We start from the raw sequence: 24,266 nt of genomic DNA, 5'->3' as shown, positions 1-24,266 counted from the left end.
GTCATAGCCCGTGGAGACCTTACATGTAGACATTTGCAAAGCTGTAGGACAAGGAGAGGCAACTTTAAAACTCACTGTAAAATGAACGTAGTGAGCTTTTAGTACACGCTAGGCACTATTCCAAGAACAGTATTCAAATTACCCCCATCGAGTGCCCCAGAACTCTGGGAGGATAATATTATTCCTATACTTGTTGATATTTAAATTGAAAAATCAAATAAAGAACAACAAAACTATCACAGGGAGAATAAGTAACTGAAAGTCATATAGCCAAACTAGATTCTGAGGACAAGCTTAGCTGTCCTTGGTCCTGTTGTGAGCTCTCAGTGTCACCATGCAATATGAGCATGTGCCTTACGCAATTAATAGATATGAGAATCTCAGAGTAACAATAAGCTACTGAACACAATGTAATCCAACTTCCAAAGCTACTATCGGAAGAAATCAAACATTTAGACTCTGAGGTTCCAAGAAGAGGTGGGGATTCTGAGGTCATCTAAGTCACACAGTTAACACCAAGAGGCAAACTGAAGTTCCTTGCGTGTGGTCACCGTGGTAACGTGCCGAGCTCACTCAAATCTGGTTCTCCATCCCTTCGTGGACATATAGCAAAAGAATGCTTTTCCCTCTGGCGGTTACAGGCCAAGGGGCTTGTGGGTGTCAGCGACATATGTCACTTCTAGACTGAAGCGAATGACAATGAGATATTTGAAGAATGTGTGAGTTCCATCAAGTTTCTCCTTCTACATCGCTGCAAAACTGAATTGCAGTGCATCCCAGGAGCCAGGTCTCAGGTGAAAGAAACAAACCTCAGAGACTCACCGGGTCAGGTATACGCTTTTCATAATAAGAAATCAACATTCCATGTTAGGCAACTAAGGAACGGACTTGCTACTACACCAAACCTCTTGTCTGTCTTAATGCAATCATACTGCCTGTGGATGAAGATGGTTCCTCAGGATTCCTCGTCTCGGCTCAACTATACACCTTTGCAAATGTCATTCCATTCAACAAACACCTCCAATAAAATGGTTATCCGTTTAGCTCAAGAGGTATCAAAATTTCTCTAACTCAACATAACAGTTGATGAAGCCTCAACTTTAACACATAGTTAAGAACAGGGAGTAAAGATAAAAGATCTGCAGCTCACAGAAATTCACAGGAAAAAAAATCAAAGTTCTATCGTCTGGGAGAGGCTCTGGGGCTTTTCATAGCATGGGACTTTTGAACTGCTTAAGTGTAGCGAAGCATTTTTATTCGATGATAGACAGTTAGTACAACAACCAGTATTTAGGGAAATGGGTCTTGGTGGCAAGAGAAAAATGCTGAAAGAGACTCAAAATGACTCAGCCTGGAACTATAACCAGTTGTTGGAGTGACAAGCCATGGTTTGGTTTGTTTTATTTCTGTTTGTCAAGACAGGGTTCTCTGTGTAGGCCTGCCTCTCCTGGAACCTGCCCTGTAAACCAGGCTGGCCTCAAATTCAGAGATCCACCTGCCTCTGCCTCCCGAGTGCTGGAATTAAAGTGGGTGCTAATTTCTGTCATTTTTTTTCTGAGCTCTAAAATACCCTCATTGGGAAACACATTCCTCCAGAATACATGTCCCCACCCACCCCCACTTTAGGCTTTATAAGAAAGAAGTAAATATTCTAAAGCTATTGAAAATGGAAAGACAACAGAGGCAGAACTAACTACACTAATGTATTTCAAGACACTATAAATGTTTGTTAGGGGGAAATTTAGAGAAAACTTTTAGTTTTCATTCCATTTCATCATATTAAATTTCTCCTGTAATAATCACACGTCACTTTTGTGGCAGAAAAGGAAACTTTGCAGGGATGAATTCAGGTATTTCTCAAGGAGGCTGATGAAATCCACTCTCCTTAGGCATAAGATAAGGCCACCATCTACTGTAAGGCATCGTGGGGCAAACACAGCCAGCTCAGTTCTGATAAAAATCAGTTCCTGTATCTCTCCTCAGATCCTTCAGACTGGGCTCATCTCAGATTGCACCATGGTTGAGCTCCTCAGCCTGTGGACTAAGGTCATGGGGCTTTGGGAGGTAAATTGAGTCAGAGCTAGTGAGGCAGGGTACTACGTGTTTAATTCACTGGGCTAATCAAAGAGCAGGCAAGCTGTCGTGCCCAGGTGGAATAACCCTTATATGTACCATAATGATACAAATTCTTTGGAATTGGATAATTATACTGGTATTTACATAAGGGATTTGATAAATCTAGTTTGCCAGGGGCTGTTACCAAGTTGCCAAACCTGTTGATTTTGCAAATGAGTACATGGAACTGAAGATATGATCTGAAACCAGAATATTTCCCATTCTGATGTGTCAGTTCGAGGGTTAATCTATTCAAATTTTTACTCAGATCTTCCCAGTGCCAGCTCTGCCCAGTCAGAGTAGATAGATGCCAGAATAAACAATGGGAAGGTTGGCATACCTGCTGAGGGCAAACTAGCCTGGCTGAGCTTCTTTTTTTTTTTTTTTTTTTTTTTTTTTTGGTTTTTCGAGACAGGGTTTCTCTGTGGCTTTGCAGCCTGTCCAGGAACTAGCTCTGTAGGCCAGGCTGGTTTCAAACTCACAGAGTTCCGCCTGCCTCTGCCTCTCGCGTGCACCACCATCGCCCGGCCTGAGCTTCTCTTTAGAGACATGGGATTTGCAATGGCAGAGGGGAGGCTTCATGCAAGACCCAACCATTGAGATAGAAGCCTTAGACACTCTTGTCTCATGATGCTTAAAATGTGTTTTATTTCATCAAAATGGAGACAGCAGCAGTTTTACAAGGTGTGTTGAGAGTACCACTGAAGGAGACAACATCAGAACATCAGAAAACTGGCATGAGTGCCTACCGCTCTGCCAGCACTCATGGGTAAGGATGCCTTCAGCCACCCACGGCTTCTTCCATCATACAACTAAGTTACTCGATTTTAAAAATCTTGTTCCAGTGTAGTCAGATGAAGGGCTGAGTTATCCTTGAAAATCCTTTGAATGAAAAGAGAAAACTGAGGGTTTGTAGAGGGCCTGGAGCATTAGCGATGCTTGGGGAGGCCAGTGCTACCCGCATTACTCTCGTACTGAAAGGGAAGTAGATAAGTGGACACACTTATCAGCCACCTTTCTTTGAAGCAGTGTGTGAGAGACTACAGAGTCTGTAAAAGAACCGCAATGGGCACTGAGGGTACTATGACGATGACGGACTGTTGCAGCTGGACAGTGTGGCCCTATCCGAGGGGCAGAGTCACCACTTGTCGGTGCCACGAGGAAGCTCAGACCCAGTATTGATTGTTAATGAAACATAAGTACCATAAGTCAAGATCCAACTTCTTGATGTTTAAATGGTAAGTAAAGAATTTGGAGAGGAAAATAAAACAAAAGAAGTTAGTTCATCATGGTTCAAGACAATTCAGTGGAAGAAAAAAATGATCATACACAATCTATAGTAGTGAATGCCTTTAACTCCAGCACTTGGGAGGCAGAAGCAGGTGGATCTCTCAGTTTAAGACCAGTCTAATCTACAGAGTGAGTTCCAGGGTAGCCAGGAACTCCCTGTCAAACCTGAAATAAAACACTGTCCATTGATATCTCTCAACTCCAATGATCTCAATTCACCAATAAAAGCCACAGACTAACATTAAGGATACAAAAACAGAAACCCATCCTGCTACATCACCCAAAACACAATTATGGTATCAAGGATAGACATCACCTTGGGGTTAAAGGATGGAAAATGATATCCCAAGCAAATAGACCTTAGAAGCAAGTTGATGCAGTCATTTTAATATCTGACCAAGTAGAATTCAAACTAAAATTAATTAGAAGAGTAGGGACGGATACTAGATATTAATCAAAGGAAAAATCTATCAATTGCAACAGGACATTGCAATTCTTAACATCTATGCATCAAACAAAAAAGCACTTGAGCTCATAAAAGAAATGCAGCTAAACTAAAATCATATGTTGACCCTCATACACTAACAGTGGGAGACTTTAATACCCCACTGTTGCCAATGCACAGACAAAAAGCAAAGAGAAAGCTGCTGGGGCTAACTATTGTTATAAATCAAATGGACTTAAGAGATACTTGCAAACATTTCTCCCGAACACAAAAGAACATACCTTCTTCTTAGCACCTCATGGAACTTTAAAAATGACCATTTATACAGACACAAAACAAGCCTCAACAAATACTAGAAAACTGTAATAACACCCTGAATCCTATCTGACCATCACTGATTCAAACTGGATATCAACCCAACAGAAACAACAGAAAGTTAACAAACTTATTAAAACTGAACAAGTTACTACCGAATGAAAAATGAGTGAAGATAGACATTAAGAATGAAATTAAAAACTTTCTAGAGTTGAATGACAAAGAACACACAACATATTCAAACTTGTGGGACACAATGAAGGTAGGTCTAAGAGACAAGTTCATAGCACTAAGTGCCTAAATAAAAGATTAGAGAGCTCTCATACTAGCAATTTAACAGCACATCTGAAAGCTCTAGAACAAAAAGAAAAAAAAAGTCATACCCAAAAAAGAATAGATAAAAGAGATATAATCAAACTCAGGGCTAAAATCAAGAAAACAGAAACAAACAACAAACAAAAACAAAGAATCAATGAAATGAGTTGGTTCTTTGAGAAAATCAGCAAGATTGACAAACCCTTCTCCAAACTAACTAAAAGGCAGAGAGAGAATATTCAAATTACCAAAATCAGAATTCGATCAAACTTTCAAAAAGTTAATACCAATACACCTCAAATTGTTCCATAAAACAGGAACAAAAGATATGCAAATGTACTTCCGCTCCTTCTTTGTAACTATGAGGTCAACTGGGGAGCAGCTGCCTTCAGGATACCTGATCTAGAGAAGCTACACTGTCTAAACAACAAAAAGGTAATGATTTGATGTCTCAGAGTGTTAAAGCAATTTGAGTTTGTTCCCTCATTTGTAAAATGGGCAACAGTATCTGCTAAACATTACTATGAGGGACTCAGTGTCTTGGTGCCAACCCAAGGCATACCTAGCTCTTGCCCATTTCTCCTCTAAGCCTTTCCTTCCATTCCTTTGCCACCCCTCTGACCTGTAGAACCACTCTCTTCCAATGACCTCCAGCCCCCACACTAGGCTGGCAGGCAGGCAGGCTACCTTCATCTTCCCTCTTACTCTTTATTCGGGTCTCTCCAGATTCACTCTCAGCCCTGGTGCAACCTGCCTGTCTCAGCCCCTCTTCCCAGCCTACCTCCACCTCTTTGGGATTCAGCCTCTTGGTTTGGATCTAGTTCTTTCTCACTGCTTCTTTCAGCTTTCTATCCTATCTCCATTCCTTTGTGACTCCCCGGCAACCCACAGAACAGTTCTCCACCAGGGACCCCACATCTGCCACACTTGGCTAAGACCCAGAATCATTGAGTCTCTAGTAGGAACCCCACAGCCACCACATTTGCCTGGGACTCAGAGTGGACAATAGCATCCCCAAAACAGAATACCCATCTAACATAAACAAGACCAGATATCCACACCTAGAAATATTCCAAACATTGTAACTCAAGACACCTAAATATCACTGCAGAAACAAAAGCATGACCAACCAAGACAATATGCCTCTGCTAGAAGCCATATTGTAATAGGCTCTGAGAAAGACAATTTATCTGAAGTACAAGAGAAGGACTTCAAACTAACAAATACGAATATATTCAAGGAGTATATGACTAAATTCCACAATCAAAATAGAGGCAGTTGAATAAAATGATAAAAAAATGCAAGATGTGAAAGTAGACTTAACAGAGAAACAAAATAACTAAAGAAAATCCAAACGAAGATAAAACTGGAAATGAAAAACATAGGCTGTCAAACCACAAATTGCACAGAGAGATACTGGAGTTTAAAAAAGGTGTCATAAATTACTGGGCATGGTGGCTCACACCTTAATACCAGCACTCAGGAGGCAGAGTCAGGCAGATCTCTGTAAATTCAAGGCCAGTCTGATCTATAGAACAAGTTCCAGGACAGCCAGGTCTTTTACATAGAGAAACACTGTGTCTGGGGGTCAGGGAAAAGAGAGTCATAAATCGTATGGACCTGACAGACATCTCCAGAACATTACACCCAAACACTAAAGATTATACTTTCTTCTCAGAAGCCAAATGAACTTTCTCTAATTATTAGGATATAAAGCAAGTCTCAAGGTATATACAGGTCCTATCTGACTGTTGTGGATTAAAGCTAGACATCAACAACCATTAAAAGAGTAGAAAGTATACAAATTCATGGAAGCTGAACAGTTCACTGTTGAATGAGAATCAGGCCAAAAACAGAAATCAAGAAGGAAATAAAGAACTTCTTATAATTTAATGAAAATGAATACAGAACATGCCAAACTTAGGGGACACAATGAAGACAGTTCTAAGAGGAAAGCTGATAGCACAAGTGCCCACATTAAAACAACAACAAAAACCTGGAAAAGCTCATTGATCAGAATGAATGGCACACTTGAAAACTCTAGGAGAGCAACAAGAAATAACAGTCATGCCCCATGCCCAGGATTACTTGGCTAACATGAAACAAATTCAGTTGTATTTTTGTCAAATATCTGTCTCATTTTGCTTTGTGCATTTTTATGTTATTATTGCTTATATTTAACAAGGTAAAGGAGAGAATATGGGGAGGGGCAACTAACATATATGAAAAGTCATATAGATGCCTAATATGATAGATAGTTCCTAAATATAAGCATATATAAAAGAAATTTAAATGGAGACAATGCCCCAACTAGTCATCCTATGCCAACAAGTAAAACCTCCAGTGCCAAGAACAGGTTACATTTTATTGAGTCATTAGCCAAAGGGGTCTCATAGACAAACAACAAATGTCACACTCTCTTGTCAAGACTATTGGTTACTCTCCATAATCTGATGGGTAAAACCCTATTGCTGAAGACGCAATTTATTTATGTCATTGAACATGGAGTATCAAGCTGGTGCCCAACTAGAAGCTCCACCTTTACTGATTAGTGTTCATGGCACTGGAAAGTACTTTGTTTACTACTGGAGGAGAAAAGCTATCAGCTACAAACCTTATGATCTGCCTGCAAGCCATGCTGGTGCAATAGCGGCACAAACACTGTAGGATTAATCACCATGTGTTTATTGGATTTAAATACTCCAGGGAATAACACCCATGCCAGATACTGTTAGCATCACTAAAACCTGAGACTACATAGGTTGTTGGCCTTAGGGGAAAAGCTAATACTATTTTCTGCTAAAGGAGCATAGCAACAAAACGACTTCTATACTTATAGATTATAACACTATGTAACCCTCATCAAAGGAGTTTCTTCTTGCAATGGATGGAAAGTAACACCGGCAGTGTGCATTGAGTAATGGCCCTCAATTTGGAGCACTGAGCCCTAAACGGGATGCCTTTAGTAAGCCCTTTCCCTCAAGGCTCAGGGGTCTATGCAGAAGAAGAGAGGGAAAGATTTTAAGAGCTAGGCAAAGGTGGTGGTGACACCAAGAAAATATTGTCTTCCAGACACAACAGGACCAACACACAGATGATCTCACAGCGACTGAGAGCACACACAGGACCTGCACAGGTTCAAACCAGACAGAATCCCAGCACTGAGAAGGGGAAGTAGTCCCAGCCCTAAGAAGCTCTTTGCAATTGATACCTACTAGGAAAGGGAGAATCCATTTTCTCCAATGGAGCGTTTCTGAGTATTTCCACCATATTCCAGGCCAGTCCTCTTGACCAGGAGAAGTTGCTCAACACAGAAAAGACTCTGTGTTTTGTTTTTGTTTTTGTTTTGTTTTTGTTTGAGACTGTGCTTGAGAAATAGTTTCTGGGTAACTAAATGACTTAAGTGGTACAAAGTTTGTTTTGTTTTGATTTCTTTTTGGTGGGGTTTGTTTGTTGTTGTTAGTTTGTTTTGATTTCGTTTTTTGTTGTTGTTTTTTTTTTTTAGGAGTTTGGTGGGGTTGTTTTGGAGAAAGTGGAAAGAACACAAAGTTGTATAGACAGGAAGGTAGAGAGGATCTGGGAGGAGTTGGAGAAAGAAAGAATATGACTGAATATATTTTATGAAAAACATTTAGACAAAAAATTAATTAACTAATAAAAAGATTGCTATGAGGGCTGCATGAGAAATATATGTCAAATGAACTCAGTTCTTAAATACAACTGCTTCAGTCTCACAGAATGAAGGTCTCATTCTTTCTGGACTTTAAAGTCTGGTTCTCAGACTTTCCAAGAGGAAATGTCCCCTTGGTTTAATATATCTGGACCAGATAAGAAACATTAAAGAATCATAGATGGAAAAAAATGACATAAGGAAAATTCTCATTGGCTTTCCTTGTCACTAAGGGGATTCTAGGCACAGAGCAGAGTAGTTACCAGTCACACCCAGGCCCCGTGTACATGACATTGGGAAAATGAACTTTGGCAACTGCCCTTTCACCAGAGAGCACAACAGGAAAGAAAAACAATGTATACGTGCTGGAAGTGAAACCCAGGCCGTGTCTTACGTGTCCAAAGCATTATCTCTGCCTTAGAGCTACACTTCCACCCCAACCTGACTAACTCCTTGTACTTCTTGTATTTACACAGGACGGAACAGGTGCCTGGGACAGACTCGGTACCGTCAACAAGGCCGCCTATCTCTTAAGCATATATTAGTGGCTTCTTTAGCACAAACTCAGATGTCAAAGCTGCCCTTGGAGTTGGAGGAGGATACATAATTTTTTCATATATTTTTTGTTTCAATGCAGTACCATCATAAAGATGAATTTGTATGATTCAATTAATAGGTCTACAAGCGTGAACACCTAGGAAGTAGACTGCTGTGGAAAGATGGAAAGATAAGCTGACCATAATTGTTCCTGTCTTCAAAGCCTTAGAGTCATCATAGAAAAAATAATAAAGTTTTGGCTTATTGCAATGTTCTGTTAAAAGCTCAAAGTAATTTTTGAATTAAGACTATGTTTTCTCCTGGTGTTTTAAAACAACACATCATTTCTCTATCCAAAATTTTCTGCAACAAATACTGCTAGGCAACTGATAAATTTTGAAGCCAGATCTTAAGGAATAAAACTCTTTGATGTACAACATCTGTCAGCTTCTGTGATATAGACTTCAAGCATTGCTGATTTCCAGTAACCAAAAGATAGTTCTCAAAAGTCAGCTCTGAGCAGGTCTGTATAGGAACTGGCTCCAACGAACCATTTTGAGCTGTCTCCAACACGTCCTTGTTGGCAACTCACCTAGGAGCTATCTTTCAAACGCAGTCTCAGGGAACAATATGCCCTTGAAGCCAGGAACACACCGCGGTCCAGGGTTCGAGACTTGATCCCTCTGTGGCTATAGAAGTTATCCAAAGAATGTAGTTGTCTTTGATTTGTACGAAAATTGTGGTGTGAGACTTTTCTTTAAGGCTTCTGCTCTTCCCGGATCAGACCAGCCTGGCAATCAATTAAGAAATGTTGGTAACGATGATAATATAGGTCAAAGATGGTTCCCGGAGATTTGCCAAGGCCCTTGGTGATGTCACTTCTTGGTCGAGTTCCAAGAGCGCCTATCTGATTCTCTGTCAGGAGTACATTATTGACGGTGCCCTCTGTGGCCGCATTGCCTTCCATGTTACTGAAGCTGAATCTATTCATAGATGTGAAGAAGCTACCGCCTTGAAAAACAGGTATAGCTGTTATCAGAGCCAACTTCTAAGAGGAATCTGATACAAAGTCCCCCACGGAGAATGTCAAGACGGCAGAGGAGCATGCATGAAGCATCATGGACATAGAGACCCTTGATGCAGGCAGAGGGGATGTCAGGGATCCTCTCTCTCTCCAGAATATTCCCGCAGATGTAAATGGTGAAATTGGAAATGAATAATTGGCGATATCACACCCATTTCCCCCTGATTCAGTGAAGCTCCTTCTGCCTGTGGGCTGGTTCAGATCAGCTTACATTGCTTCCTTCCTTTCCACACTGGATTGGCTCTGGAGGCTTGCTATCTTCCCCCATCTCTCTCACGTCTTGTGGACAAACAGGTACTTCTGTCTCTGGTTAGGAGTGGAGAGACTGGAAAAACCTCACTGCAGAAAGACCTCGGATGACCTGCCAGAGGCAGCTCCTGGAATCTGTTTAACCAGAGGCAAAGTTTCCAAGGCTGCCCCTCGCGGGACACTGTTTCCTGTGACAGTTTCCTGTGATGAGGAAGGGCCACATCTTTCTGAATCCTTCTAACAAGAAACCACTTCACAGAATTCAGGAAGGAACACAGGGAAAATGTGTGGTAAACCACACAGATGTTGTCTCTTGCACACTGAGGCCCCCAACAGTTCGTTGCTTAAGCCACAGCTTTCTCTTAACTTCTCTTAACTTACCCATACTGATGCTTAACTATTGATGAGTCTGTCTCCAGGAGACAATTTGGCATCCTATTCTCTAGTCTCAGAACCATCCCAGAGGTTAGTATACAGGATCGCATGCCTTCCAAATGAAGCAACTAAAGTTTGAGGGGGTTCAAAAGCTAACAAACTGAAAACATCGGATTTGAATTCCTCTCGTCTGTATCTTTTCACTCCAACTGCTATGATACATGATGAGGCCTCAAAGGAAGGTCCAGGGACAGTGTTGGGTTAAGAGAATGGCCTGGAAGTTGCATCTTGGTGACCCGAGTAAGAAGAGTCCACAGAGGAAAGAATAGTTTATTCCCAAGACAGAATGGGGAGGGGGACTTTGAAAATTCACAAAATAACCACTGGAAAGTGTCAGGGGAAAAAAAGACAGACAGACAGACACACACACACACACACACACACACACACACACACACTTCTCAGCTCCAGCCTTGCGGCCCTCCTCGAAGCAGACACCTCATTCAAGAGGTCAGCACGGCATCCCTGGTGAAGGGAGGAGCTGTACACCCTCCAGATGAGCCCGCTAGAGTCCTCACCATGCACCCTCTAGAGCAGCCCACCAGAGTCCACACGAGTCCCAAATCCAGCTGCTGGCTTGGGTAAGACAGTGATTCCTCGAGCCACGGGTCATCTGTGGAGCGGAATCCCATCTTGTCACTCCGTATAACTCCGCAGGCAGTGTTCAGGCGTTGGCCGAGAGAAAACCTACTGTTTCAACCTCATCTGCCCTGGAACGTGGAAACGAGAGACAGTTCCAGGCCAGGGAACCAGAATTTCACCTGCTACAGCTCCAGGATCAGAGACGAGCCTGGGAGATAGCTGTGGAAAGTGGGGGTCGGTCCCCGACAAGCCAGAAAGTGCAGGTGCCCAGTGGCTCAACTCAGGCAGAGAGATGCACTGGGAAAGACTCTGCCTTTGGCGTCTGGGAGCAGACCTCGATCTCCTTGGCGGATCAGCCTCGTGAGAATCCGTCTCCACTGCTGGGGAGCACGAACACACCCCCATAACTGCATCTATCTAGCACTGATACGGGCGCTTTTCCACGTGCATTAACCTCAGTGCTGTGGAGGTTACCTCCTCCAGACTCAAAGCACTTGGGAGACACCCTCAGCTAGAGTGCTAGCCACTCCAGGAGATACAATGTGGAGAGTCTCTGGAGGTGTGAGAAACCTGTCTGCAAGGTTTTTAAATTTTTTTTGTCCCTTTAAAAAAAAAGTTCAAATCTTTCCCATTTCCCTTCCATTTAGTTCTCTTCCATTTATTATTTGCACATTTTCTTAAAATAGTTTATGATTTTACAAGACGTTCCACACTAGTTTTTGCTCTTTCTATTTCACGATCATGGGTGACACATTCGTGGGGATTCACTGTTTTTCAGCGAATGTCTAGTGCCTGTGCACCGTAACACCGTTGCTACTGTAGGAGTTTGGGTTTTGTTTCTGTTTTTCCCCTCTGAGTAGAGAGCAGGCTCGGAGTGAAGATCCACAGAGAGGTGCTGGAGACACGCCTCACTGGTTACGTGCACTTGTTGCTTTTGCAGAGGATTTGTGCTCGGTTTCCAGTTCTTACCTGGCAGCTCACAACCATCCCTAGCATCACAGTGCCAGAGAATTGCTGCTCTCTTCTGACCTCCAGGGGCCCCAGGCATATACATGGTGCACTTACAGACATACAGGCAAAATACTCATATACACAAAATAAAGCCAGAAGTGATAGCTAAGCCATCAAATTCTGTCATGAAAAAACAGAGAATACGTAAAAGCAAGACATGACAAAACTGTCCAAAAGGTGATACCTCTTCAACTTCTGAATTCAAAGAAAGAAAAAAAAAAGGGAAAAGAAAAAAGGGAAAGAAAGGCTGATAGCATGGGTGAAAAATCAGCAAGGATATGGTAATACATTTTTCTGAAAGTATCTCTTGACTTCAAAGAGTCTGAACTTTTGCTGGACCTCTCAATCAAGTTAATAATATGCAAAACATAAAAAATAGAGAGGCCAAGGCCTTTGGTTAGCATCAGGCAGAAGACTCAGGGGTCTTAAGTGGAGAATTCAAACTTGCGTTTGCTCATGTCAAACTACTCCAAGAGTATATAAGGATATTTTTATATCCTTAATACATTATAAATGCACAGGGAAATGGAGATTTTTGAAAAAGATAGAAATGCTAGAAAAGAAAGACTCAAACATCAAATAATACAGAGGAAAGAAAGACCAGCAAACAACCAAGAAGAAGAGAATCAACGACAGAAGACAAAGGCAAGGGATTCTACATTCAACTGCCAACAAAAAAGCAAACATGAGCAAGACCACAAAGTCTTAGAACTCTGGGATGTGACCAAGAGAACAAACCTCAAAATCTAGTGGGCAGAAGTGGCTGAGATTAAAAACTAAAGATCGCCGGGCAGTTGTGGCGAAAACCTTTAATCCCAGCACTCAGGAGGCAGAGGCAGGCGGATCTCTGTGAACTCGAGGCCAGCCTGGGCTACAAGAGCTAGTTCCAGAACAGGCTCCAAAGCTACAGAAAAACTGTCTCAAAAAACCAAAATAAAAAAACAAAACAAAACAAACATAAAAAAACTAAAGATGGCTCAGCAAAATTATGGCAGAAATTTCTCAAAACTAGATAAAGGAATGGACATTTAAACATAAGAGAAGAACTTCCTCCACAGTGTGTTATAGACAATACATCAAAAGTACAAAGCAAAGAAGCAATATTAAGATCTCTAAGGGGGGGGGGGTGAAGAGATGGCACAGTGGTTAAGAGCACTGGCTGCTCTTCCAGAGGTCATGAGTTCAATTCTCAGCAATGACAATGTGGCTCACAACCATCTGTAATGAGATCTGGCGCCCTCTTCTGGCATGGAGGCAAAATGTTGTATACATAAGAAATAAATCTTTAAAAAAAAAAGATCTCTAAGGGGAAAACACTAAGTTGCCCACGATTGTGAAGAGAATAACACCAGCTTTCACACTAGCAAGCCTGAAAGCTCTGAAAGCCAGGAAACCGTGGAGTGATCTATCTCTGAAAGCCAGGCAACCATGGAGTGATCTATCTCTGAATCAGGAAACCATGGAGTGATCTATCAATGAAAGGAAACCATGGAGTGCTATATCCCTGAAAGCCAGGCAATCATGGTGTGATATATCTCTAAAAGCCAGGAAACCATGGTGTGATATATTTCTAAAAGCCAGAAAACCATGGAGTGCTATAACCCTGAAAGCATACATCTCCAACCAAAACGTCACCTCCAGCAAAGCTATCTCTTGAATAGCTGGAGAAATAAGGATATTCCAAGACAAGCACACACTAAGGCAGTTCATAACTACCAATGCACAGCTGCTGAAGACAGTTAAAAGAATTCTACATAGGGAACGGGAAGAAAGATGGAATGATGAGAGCAACAGAAAGAATGAACTTTATGAGAGGAATGTGCAGCAAAGGAAAGCTAGATATTAATTAATCGTGTGTAACCTAGTAAACTATAAAACTCCCTAATACTAACCGGGACAGAAGAAACAAACAGGGCTACAAAGTGGAATCAACATTCGGGAACATATGCTGTTCTTCCAGAGGACCATGGTTTGATTCCCAGCACCCACATGGCAGCTTACAACCATCTGTAACTCCAGTCTCATGGGAACCAATGCTGTGGAACAATCCTTTTATACACTATTAATAAGTATTACTCTCATTGGTTAATAAAAAGCTGAAAGCCCAGTAGCTGAAAAAGAAGTATGGGCAGAACAGTCAGACACAGAGGACTCTGGGAAGAAGGAGGAGGAGTCAGGGGAGACACACCCAGCCAGCTGCCAGACAAGGACATGTAGAAAATGAGATAGCAAAACTGGTGATTTGAGGCACAGCAAAGCATAAATAGAAATATGGGTAATTTAAGTATGAGTTAGCTAGTAACAAGCCTGAGCTCTTGATGGAGCACTTATGAGTAATGTAAAGTCTCTGTGTGGTAATTTGGAAGCAGCTGCCAGTACAGAACCCAGGTGGTCAGGACAGGAAAACTTTCAACTACAAACCAATGCCGTCTTCTGAACTTTGAGGGTTCCAGGCACACATGTGGTACACATACATACATGTAAGCAAAACACTTACATACCTAAGTAAAGCAAATAAACCTTCAAAAGTGAAAACAATCCAGCCAACCAGAAAACAACAAATACAATTACTGGAATTAGTGAGCACAGCAGTTAATATAATTGCCTTTATTGTAGTTGCCTCAAATCACCAGTAAAGAAACACAAACTAGTTGACTGGATTAAAAATCAAGACCAACTGTGCATTGCCTACAGAAAAAAAACACACCTCGTTGGTAAAGACATCCAGAGGCTGACAGCCAAAGGCTGAAAGCCAGTCTTTCAAGCTAGTGGAAGCTGAAAACAAGCTGGTGTGGTAATTCTGACACTTAATAGTGAAGATTTCAAATTGAAATTAGTCAGACAAGATGATGAAAGCTACTACCTGTTAATAAAGAAAAAATCATCAAGAAGAAATAACAGCTGCAATATATATATATATATATATATATATATATATATATATATATGCACTGAATGGTGGAGTTACCAATTCCATAACAAAATATGATTGAGCATAAAATGTTTGATTGATACAGCAACTGTGGGTGATGTCAATAAATAGGTCATCCAAACAACAACAACAACTTCAACAAAGGACACCTCTGAGTTAAAGCATACCATAGATCAAGTTGACTTAATAGCTAGATCCCAAGTATTCCACCCAAGAGATGTGGAATTACACATTTTCCCCCAGTAGACTGTAGAACATTCTCTAAAATAGAACACACTAGGTAATCAAATCTTAATACATACAACATAATCAAAATATTTTTTAGTAACTTAATAGTGACATAGAGTTAGAAATAAATAGCAAGAGAAACCACAGAAAGTTTACAAATACTTGGAGAATGAAAAATATATTATTGAATGACCACTAGATCAGCAAAATCAGAAAAGGGGATTTTAAGTGTGCTGTGGTATAACCCTCTTGTATGCTGTAAATATGTTTCATTCCCATTGGTTAATAAAATAGCTGATTTGACCTAAAGCAAGGCAGGATAGAAGCAGGAGGGAAATACAATCAGAGATAGAGAGAAGGGCAGAATCAGAGAGACACCAGCCAGCGCTAGCTGCTGCCAGAGGAGCAAGATGTATGTATTAGAGCACAGATAAAGTCATGAGACACATAATAAAACATAGATTAATAGAAATGGGTTAATTTAAGTTGTAAGAGATAGTAATAAGCCTAAAACACCTGATTGGTCTAATAAAGAGATGAACAGTTAATATCATAGCAAGAGAAAGGATAGGAAAGGTTGATATACAGAGCAAATAAATAGACTTGCTTAAGAAAGAAAAAATATGGGTATAGACAGTCACAGAAAGAAAGAAATAGTTAAAAAAATAAAACAAGGTCTTTAAAGAGGCAGTAAACATAATATTTTAAAAAGCCATGTAAAGATACACAGGGAGTCTGAATCCGATGTAGTATTGTTTTGATTTTGAAATTTTTGAATGCTAATCAAGAAAACAGCAGATGCTAAGAGATATGGGATTGAAAGAGGGACTGATATTGAAATTTTTGAATGCTAATCAAGAAAACAGCAGATGCTAAGAGATATGGGATTGAAAGAGGGACTGATAAGATAAACCAGCCTAGATCTTTTAAGAATGCCTTAACTTCAAATGGATGTCAAAAAAATGCATTTGTCAAATGGAAGTTAAAAAAGAGGTTTTGCTTTTGTTTCTATAGGATGGAAACCAGGTGAATATGGATCAGGTTTGACCAAGAGAGACCTCCTGAAACTTGACAGGTGATATGTATCAACAAAGGTTACCACTGGTCTTCCCAGGACTTGGCCAATATCTCAAATTTCTCAGAGACCCCTCTAAAGACACCTTCACCCACAGTCACCTTCACCCACAGTCAACAGGAAGCAGTCTAGAAAAAACAATGTCCCCCTTCCCAAGAGTTTGGTTGTGGGAGGCTTTTGGTTAATTGTTGGGTAATGAATGTTTGTTATATTTAGGGAAATATAGGAATATAGGATAAAGAGACAACTATTAATCTCAGATATTTTGCATTAACATGGATTTTGGTATATTGATACAAATTTAAAGTTATTTTTGCTACACTGTATATATGTTTCTAGTCTTGTTTAGGGTATTGTACCTACATGGCTCATTTAAAAATGTAAGGTAAAGTTCTAGATTTTAAAATCTATTATTATAAACTATTTAGGATAATCAAGAAACATAGGTTAGTAATAAGTATCTATAACAATCAAACTTGTAGATGTTAGGCATGTTTTCAAGATCATACAGAGGTATTTTGAAGTATAAAAGACATACTTCAAAGATATATAGAATATGGAATTTAAAATGTTTTGTTAACTTAGGGCTTTTCATGACAATGAGCCACATCTGCTACTGGCAGCACCAATTTACTTCAAAAAGGATGATGGACTGAAGAAGGACGTTAAAAGAGAAATCCCACACTAGCTCAGAATTGAGTATAATAAAAGATTATTTATTTAGGAGTAGACGCACAGACCCCAATCCTCTGCTGGAACAGGGAACAGCAACCAAATCCGGCAGCCAAAAAGAGGCCAGATGCGCATATTACATGGGCATATATAGTCTAAGAGACCATGCCCAAGTTGGGGAGTAACTTAAAGGCTACTGGTGATAGGAATTCCTACAGCACCTCCCCCTTTTGTTTAAATAAGAAAGTTCTAAGCCTAATACAAAGTTATATACAATAAGAACCAATATTGGGTATAAAAATTAGAATTACAACCAGCATAAATAATATCAAGCAAACTAATGTTTCAATAATTATCCTATCCTAGTGAGTTTAAGTCTTGTATAATAAATAACTTGGTCAAGTCATGAGAGGAAATAACTACAACTATCTAGTCTTCAACCTCAATGAAGACCCAAGAAGGGAAACAATATTACTTGAATAAGCAGGAAGTGCAATCAAGCAACTTCCAAAATGTGCAACAAATGACAGAGGCGACGGGCTACCTGGGCAATCGCCCAATTTGCGATGTTGGAACAACCAACTTTGGCTAAGGCCTAGAGTAACTAACAGACTATTTTCAAAGGCAGGAAAATTTTCAAAACCATCTTACCCTGCCTTGTCAGTCTTTTTTCTTGTATCCTGCTTGTCCTGTCCAGACAGTGCATTTTATCAGTGGTTGATGCATGAGCAGTTCCTTGCCCAAAGGCCAGTTTTGCCAAGAAGAAAACAAGCTCCAAGTGGAGTGTCTTCAGTGTTCAAAATTCTCTCAGGAATAGACCAATGCAGCCAGGAGCAATTATGTCTCACTTCAAGAGAACCCTAAGTTATTTAAATGCCATATTCTACAGCTCTTTGAAGTGGTTGAAGATTACCTATCGCTGCAGAATACAATCTCTAGTATTAGCAAAAAAAGTTACTAAAAGTTTCAATGGTAATTTTGTCTGCCATTATATAACTGATTTATTAATTACATGTTATGAATTCTGGTAAATTGTTTTAGGCATAATAATCTTTATTGTCCAACAGGTGTCATGGTTGCAGAGTCACAACTAGAGGTGCAACCTGGTGCCATGAACTGACCTGAACTGCTTAGGTTTCCCCTCCTTGGTGCTGGCTAAATACTGAGAAATATGCTTTGCTTGACAAATTAAAAACAATTGAATAAATTCCATACATGGAGCAAGAAGCCCAGAACTCAGGAGCCAGGAGTATAACCCGGAAGTTGCTCAAGTCTCCACACAACAGGGAATGTGGCAGTGGGGGTGGGAGGAGGCATGCATGCACTTGGGAAATTCCCAAGCCACCGCACACAGCCCCCAGTTAGCTCCACTGTGTGTGTGTGTGGAGGGGGTTACAAAAAAAATTTAGTAGGTCAAGGCAAGTCAAGTGGATGGGGTGGGAGACTTTTTGCACTGTGGACCATTTAGGCCTTTAAGCTGATTCACCTGGTAGGTGTGGTGCCAGATGACGAAGGATGCTAAAAAAGAAATCCCACACCAACTCAGAATTGAGTATAATAAAAGGTTATTTATTTAGGAGTACACTCACAAATCACAATCCTCTGCTGGAACAGGGAACAGTAACTAAATCCCACAGTCAGAAAAGAGGCCAGACACACACTTTACATGGGCATATATAGTATAAGAGGCCACACCCAAGTGGGCGAGTAACTCAAAGGCTACTGGCAGTAGAAATTCCTACAGCCAAGAGCATCAAAGAAACTTGATAGGAGTTTACTTTTATTGTCGCAAGGCTAGTCATTTGGTCAAGAAATTGCTTTTGCTTTGACTACTTGACTGTGTGCAGTAAACAGAGAGATTGCACTTTCATTTTCCAACCACACAGAATAATTACACAGAAACTATATTAATTATAATACTGTTTGGCCAATGGCTCAGGCATATTTCTAGTTAGCTCTTATATCTTAAATTAGCCCATTTCTATTCATCGCTACAAGGCTGTGGCTTACCATAAGGTTCTGTCATCTTTTTCCTTTAGCAGCTACTTGGCATCTCCCTGACTCCACCTTCTTTTCTCCTCTATCTCTACTTGGATTTTCTGCCTGGCTATATTCTGCCCTGACATAGGCCAAAGCAGCTTCTTTATTAAGCAATGGTAATAAAAGACAATCCCAGCATAAAGAGGGGAATCCCACATCAGTGTGTTGTGCAGACTAGACAGAGAGGACACACAGGAAAGTACTGCTGAACTTTGACAAAACAAGGCAGAACAGTCCTTTGAGATTCCTGTTTCAAAGAAGAGTCTGTCAGACATTCTGCAGGACACAGAAGAAAGTGACTGACAAACTTTTCCAATACAAGGCAGGATGGTCCTTCAAATTTCCCGGCTCACTGAAAAGTCTGACAGATACTCTAGGTCTGTAGGATGAAGATGGATGCCCCAGCACTGCAGAGGAACTTTGAGTGACTGTCCAGGCAGCCAAATGTCTCTGTGGTTAGGTAGTATTACATCCTTCTGGGTCTTTGATGGAGTTAAAGACTAAATAGAGTTTCAGTTTTCCTTAGAAATGATAGAAAGTAAATTAGGTATAAAACTTTGGCGTCACTAAGATGGAATGGATAGTGGAGTGTTTTCTCTGAATTTGCAAAATGCAAATGGACTGAATATTGTAGATTAACTCTTACTTGATAATTGTTTTGTTGTATGTAGTTTTACAGTGTTAAAGTCAAAACCTTTCATTTTTATTTAGACAAAAGGGGAAATATGAAATATTATTTTAAGATGTGTTATATTTGTTTATGCTGTGGAACACTTTTTAATGATGCAAAGGTGAATTGTATTCTTTTATGTTGCATTTGTTTAATTCTGTGAAGCTGTGTTACTGTGCCTGTCTAAAACACCTGATTAGTCTAATAAAGAACTGAATGATCAATAGCACAGCAGGAGAAAGGATAGGTGGGGCTGGCAGCCAGAGAGATTAAATAAGAGGAGAAATCTGAGAGGAAAAAGGAACAAGAGAACAAGGAGAGGAGGAAATCAGTGGCCAGCCACCCAGCTACACAGCAAGCCACGGAGTAAGAGGAAAAGTAAGATATACAGAAGTAAGAAAAGGAAAAAACCCAGATTCAAAAGGTAGACAAGATAATTTAACTTAAGAAAAGCTGACTATAAATAAGCCAAACTAGGCCAGGTATTCATAAGAAAGAATAAGCCTTCATGTGTGATTTTTTTTGGGGGGGGACAGAGGGAAGGCCCCCAAAAGAGACAAAAGATTAAAAACAACAAGTATAATCAAATAAAGCACAATTTCTCAGAACTTTTGAGATATAAGTAAGGCAGTTCTAAGAAGTAAATTTATAGCTTTTAATACTTAAATTAAACAACAACAACAGAGATGTCTCAAATAAATAACCAATGATGAACCTCAAGGTTTTAGAAGACCAAAAGCCATCCAAACCCAAAGATCAGTAGAAGGCTAAAAATAAAAAAGATGAGGACTAACCCAAAGAAAGAACAGCATGTTGAATCAATTAAACACAAAATTGACTCTTTGAAAAAAATAAATAAGATTGAGAAACTAGCCAAGGATAAAAGTTCCAGAATAATAAAATTAGAGATGAAAGAGAGTGGTGTTACAATAAAGTCCAAAGAAATCAGCAGCTCATCAGGGGATTCTTGGAAAATACAGTTCTCAAAACTGGACAGTTTAGAAAAAATGATAAAATCCCTATATACATGTAACCTGCTGAAATTAAATCAAAAAGATATCAGCAACTTAAACAGTTCCATAACCAACAAGAGTAAGACAGTAATAAAATTATCTCCCCATGAAGAAAAGCCCTGTACCAGAGGGACTTACTGGTGAATTCTGTGAACTCATTCGATGAAGACTTAGCACCATCACTCTTCAAACTGCTCCTTGATAGAACAGAGAGAGCATTAACAAACTCATTTTGTGAAGCCAGTATTGTCCTGACACCCAAAGTAGATAAAGGCACAGATACAAACAGAAGACTGTTTACCAATTCTTCTCATGAGCACAGATGAATAAACGATTTGCAGGCCTGAAGATACATTCCAGTGATTAAGAGCATATATTACTCTTCCAGAGTACCTGAGATTGGTTCTTAGCACCCCAGCCAGGTGGCTCACAAGTACCTGGAACTCCAGCTCCAGAGGATCTGATGCTCTCTATTAGTCCCCAAATACACCAGCACTCATGTGCCCATGCCTGCACAAAAAGACATACGCATACACACAATAAAGATAAAATTATCAGGAGCATCTACCACAAGCTATTGTGAGCCATGGCACAATTACAGCTTATAGCAATTGATAATTCAGATCTTACTTATGAAATTGCAACTGTCTGCCTTGTACGACCTAAGCCTTCAGATGATTTATAATAACCTAGGGTGGTATTGAAGGTGTGTGTCCTTGTTCTTAGTTTGTCAAGAAATCAATAGCAACTAACTGACTAACCATGTCCAGGTATTATTAATCACACTTACAAAATGTAAAATAATGCATGTATTCTTTGCCTTTTCCTTAGATATCTCAATGGGTTAGTTTTCTCCCTTTGTAACCTGTGGTGGCCCCTTTAAAAGATGACCAGGAGCCGGGTGGTGGTGGCGCATGCCTTTAATCCCAGCACTTGGGAGGCAGAGGCAGGCGGATCTCTGTGAGTTCAAGGCCAGCCTGGACTACAAGAGCTAGTTCCAGGACAGGAACCAAAAAAGCTACAGAGAAACCCTTTCTTGAAAATCAAAAATAAATAAATAAATAAATAAATAAATAAATAAAGACCAGGACCTCCTCACGCTACAAAGTAGCTGATACGTTTTACTACTTATCTTCAAAGAATGTCTGTGTCCCTGAGAATTTTCCTTGTAGTTTTTTATATTGCTAACAAGTTGCTAATGAATGGATACACACACACATACACACACATTTGGGAATTTGTTACAGCAGAAGAAATAGATTGAGAAGAAATGAAATGAAGAAGGAGAAGAAAAAGCACATGCATAGAAAGAATGTGTGAGAGACGATTCCTTCCTATAGCCATCAAACTTTAGTTCCTGCACTTATTGTGGCTTCTCTTTTTGAACCCTAAGTGAAAGCCTTTAAGGCTTGAAGGTTTTAAATGTAAAATAAATCTTTAAAAAGCTAAAATATTTGTCAAAAGTGTACATGAAAACGTTAAGATAATATATCATAATTAAGTTTGTTCTATCTCAGGGATCCAATGTTGATTCAACATATGAAAAACAATAAACATAATATCCAAAAGGCTTAAGGATAGAAAGTACACAATCATCTGAAGAGATGCAGAAACAGCTTTTGACAAACTTCAACGTCCCTTCATAGAAAATAATCTCTGAATACGTACGAATATAAGGAATATATCTCCACTTAAAGACTATACATGACAAACAAGTAGCTAACATTATACTAAATAAGGAAAAACGGTTTCCTAAGGTCAAAAGCAAGACAAGGGTTCTCTCTCTCTCTCTCTCTCTCTCTCTCTCTCTCTCTCCCTCCTCTCTCTCTCTCTCTCTCTCTCTCTCTCTCTCTCTCTCGTGTGTGTGTGTGTGTGTGTGTGTGTGTGTGTGTGTGTTCTTATTCAATATGGTGTCCAAGCTTAGGTAAATTTTCAGAAAAGGTATCAAATGGAAGTTAGAGATCTGGACAATGGTTCTCTTGGGTTCTAACTACACTACATATTCCTGGAAGCTTGCAAACAACTTCACATTCGGCACAGAGCTTCTACACTGTATCTTCATGGTCCTCTTTTCCCCAAATTGCCTCTGAGCTCTCCCATGTTTCCTTGGCTCAGCAACCACTAGTCTTCAGAACCCAGGCTCTACAGCCCTTCCTTTCGGCACCTGTCTTTCACTTTAGCAAATATCCATGACTTCAGGCAACGTGATCTGATCGAGACATTAAACCGAGCTCCATGGCAGTCTCTCAGAGTGCATGTGGCTTGCCCAAGTTTTACAACAGCGTTTGAATTTTTCAGAGAAATCTTAGCTATCAAAGGAATGCCTAGGTTAAAATACAGATGAACAGAAGCTACCAACACTTAGAAGAGAACATTCTGGGTAATGCCAAAGCATTTGAATTTTGGTTTTGCTCACCATGCTGGCTAAGGGGCAACTCAGTTTCATCTGGAGGTAGCGCTGACTGGGAAAAAGTGTTTTTAGCTTGTGGCTGGTACTGCAGTGCTGAAATGTAGAGAGAGAGAGAACTCCTTGGGCACAGCCTGTATTCCTTGAAATATATTCCATCAAATTAAAATCTTTGAAGGCATTTCTAGTCTATTTTGAGTTTCTGATACGGTTTTCACTAACAAAAATGCAGGCTTGTGAAGTAATAGCGATGCCCACATGAGCAGTACAGCAGTCTGAGGAGACAACCAGGCTTCCTGAAGGTTGCTTCAGGTCACACTGCATACACAGGGGAATAAAGTAGTCAATCAGGGAGAAAGAGTCATATCTAAGGTGATGCCTCCCTCATTCGGGCTTGTGATGAATTTGTAAAAGTTGCTCCCTGAGTCTGAGGTTTTAAATCTTGCCACCCAAAGCGGGGCAGAAAAACAAACGGATTTCTGCCCCCTGGCTCCACTAATTGGACAGACAACTTCACCTCTGTGCCTCTGGGTAGAAATTTACAGGATATATAGCAAAAGTGTCTTTTGAATCTCACTGCAATCATGACATTCAAATGACCTGATCATGCAGCACTGGAATTCAGATCAGTTTAAAGACGGTTCACGGATGCAAAGATGAAGCTTAAATGAGGATGGACCATCCGCGGGCACTCACCATGCACCCGGGGCTCTTATTTTCATGATAGAAAGCAGGCTAATAGACAACCGCTCTTTCTCAAGGGGACCTTGTTTGCAAACATGAACAATCACTGCTTTGTTCTCTGGAGGGAAAACAATACAGCATCAATCAAAGCAAAGCCACATACCCTGACTCGCTGCTGCAGCTGCTCGGCATTCCCTGCAAGCCAGAAAGCCTGCCGGGACGCTTGGGTATCCTCTGCCTTGGCTCTCCTGAACACCCGCTGCAGGTTAACTCTTGGAGGCTGGATGCTCTCAACCCAGAAAGCCAAGGCTCTCTAATTTAACCACTTGCGCGCTGACTCCGCCAGCAGGCACCAGGCACACTGCTGAGCCTGCTGATGGTCCAACCCTTGCACCATCAATACTTGGAAGGGAACTCACAGACAAGCAGTTCTCTACCTGTGGGTTGTAACCCTTTTGTGTGTGTGTGTGGGGGGGGGCGGTCAAATGACCCTAGGG

At 40.5% G+C, this 24,266-nt stretch overlaps 1 protein-coding gene across 1 annotated transcript in view; it reads right to left on the bottom strand.

Annotated features, from left to right (window-relative positions):
- The window catches only part of Asah2 (N-acylsphingosine amidohydrolase 2), a 91,898-nt gene extending 67,841 nt beyond the window's left edge, over positions 1–24,057 (bottom strand). Inside the window, exon 1 of the mRNA XM_041661776.1 lies at positions 23,933–24,057. The gene's annotated coding sequence lies outside the window, so the exon portion shown is untranslated. The remainder of the gene's footprint in view (positions 1–23,932) is intronic.
- Between the last annotated feature and the right edge of the window lie 209 nt (positions 24,058–24,266).

Source organism: Microtus oregoni, unplaced genomic scaffold (genome assembly GCF_018167655.1).
Source record: "Microtus oregoni isolate MIOR12 unplaced genomic scaffold, Mior012 000012F_ref0000307, whole genome shotgun sequence".
Taxonomy (NCBI): domain Eukaryota; kingdom Metazoa; phylum Chordata; class Mammalia; order Rodentia; family Cricetidae; genus Microtus; species Microtus oregoni.
Note: the sequence above shows the minus strand (reverse complement) of the source record. Positions and strands in the feature narration are given on the sequence as shown.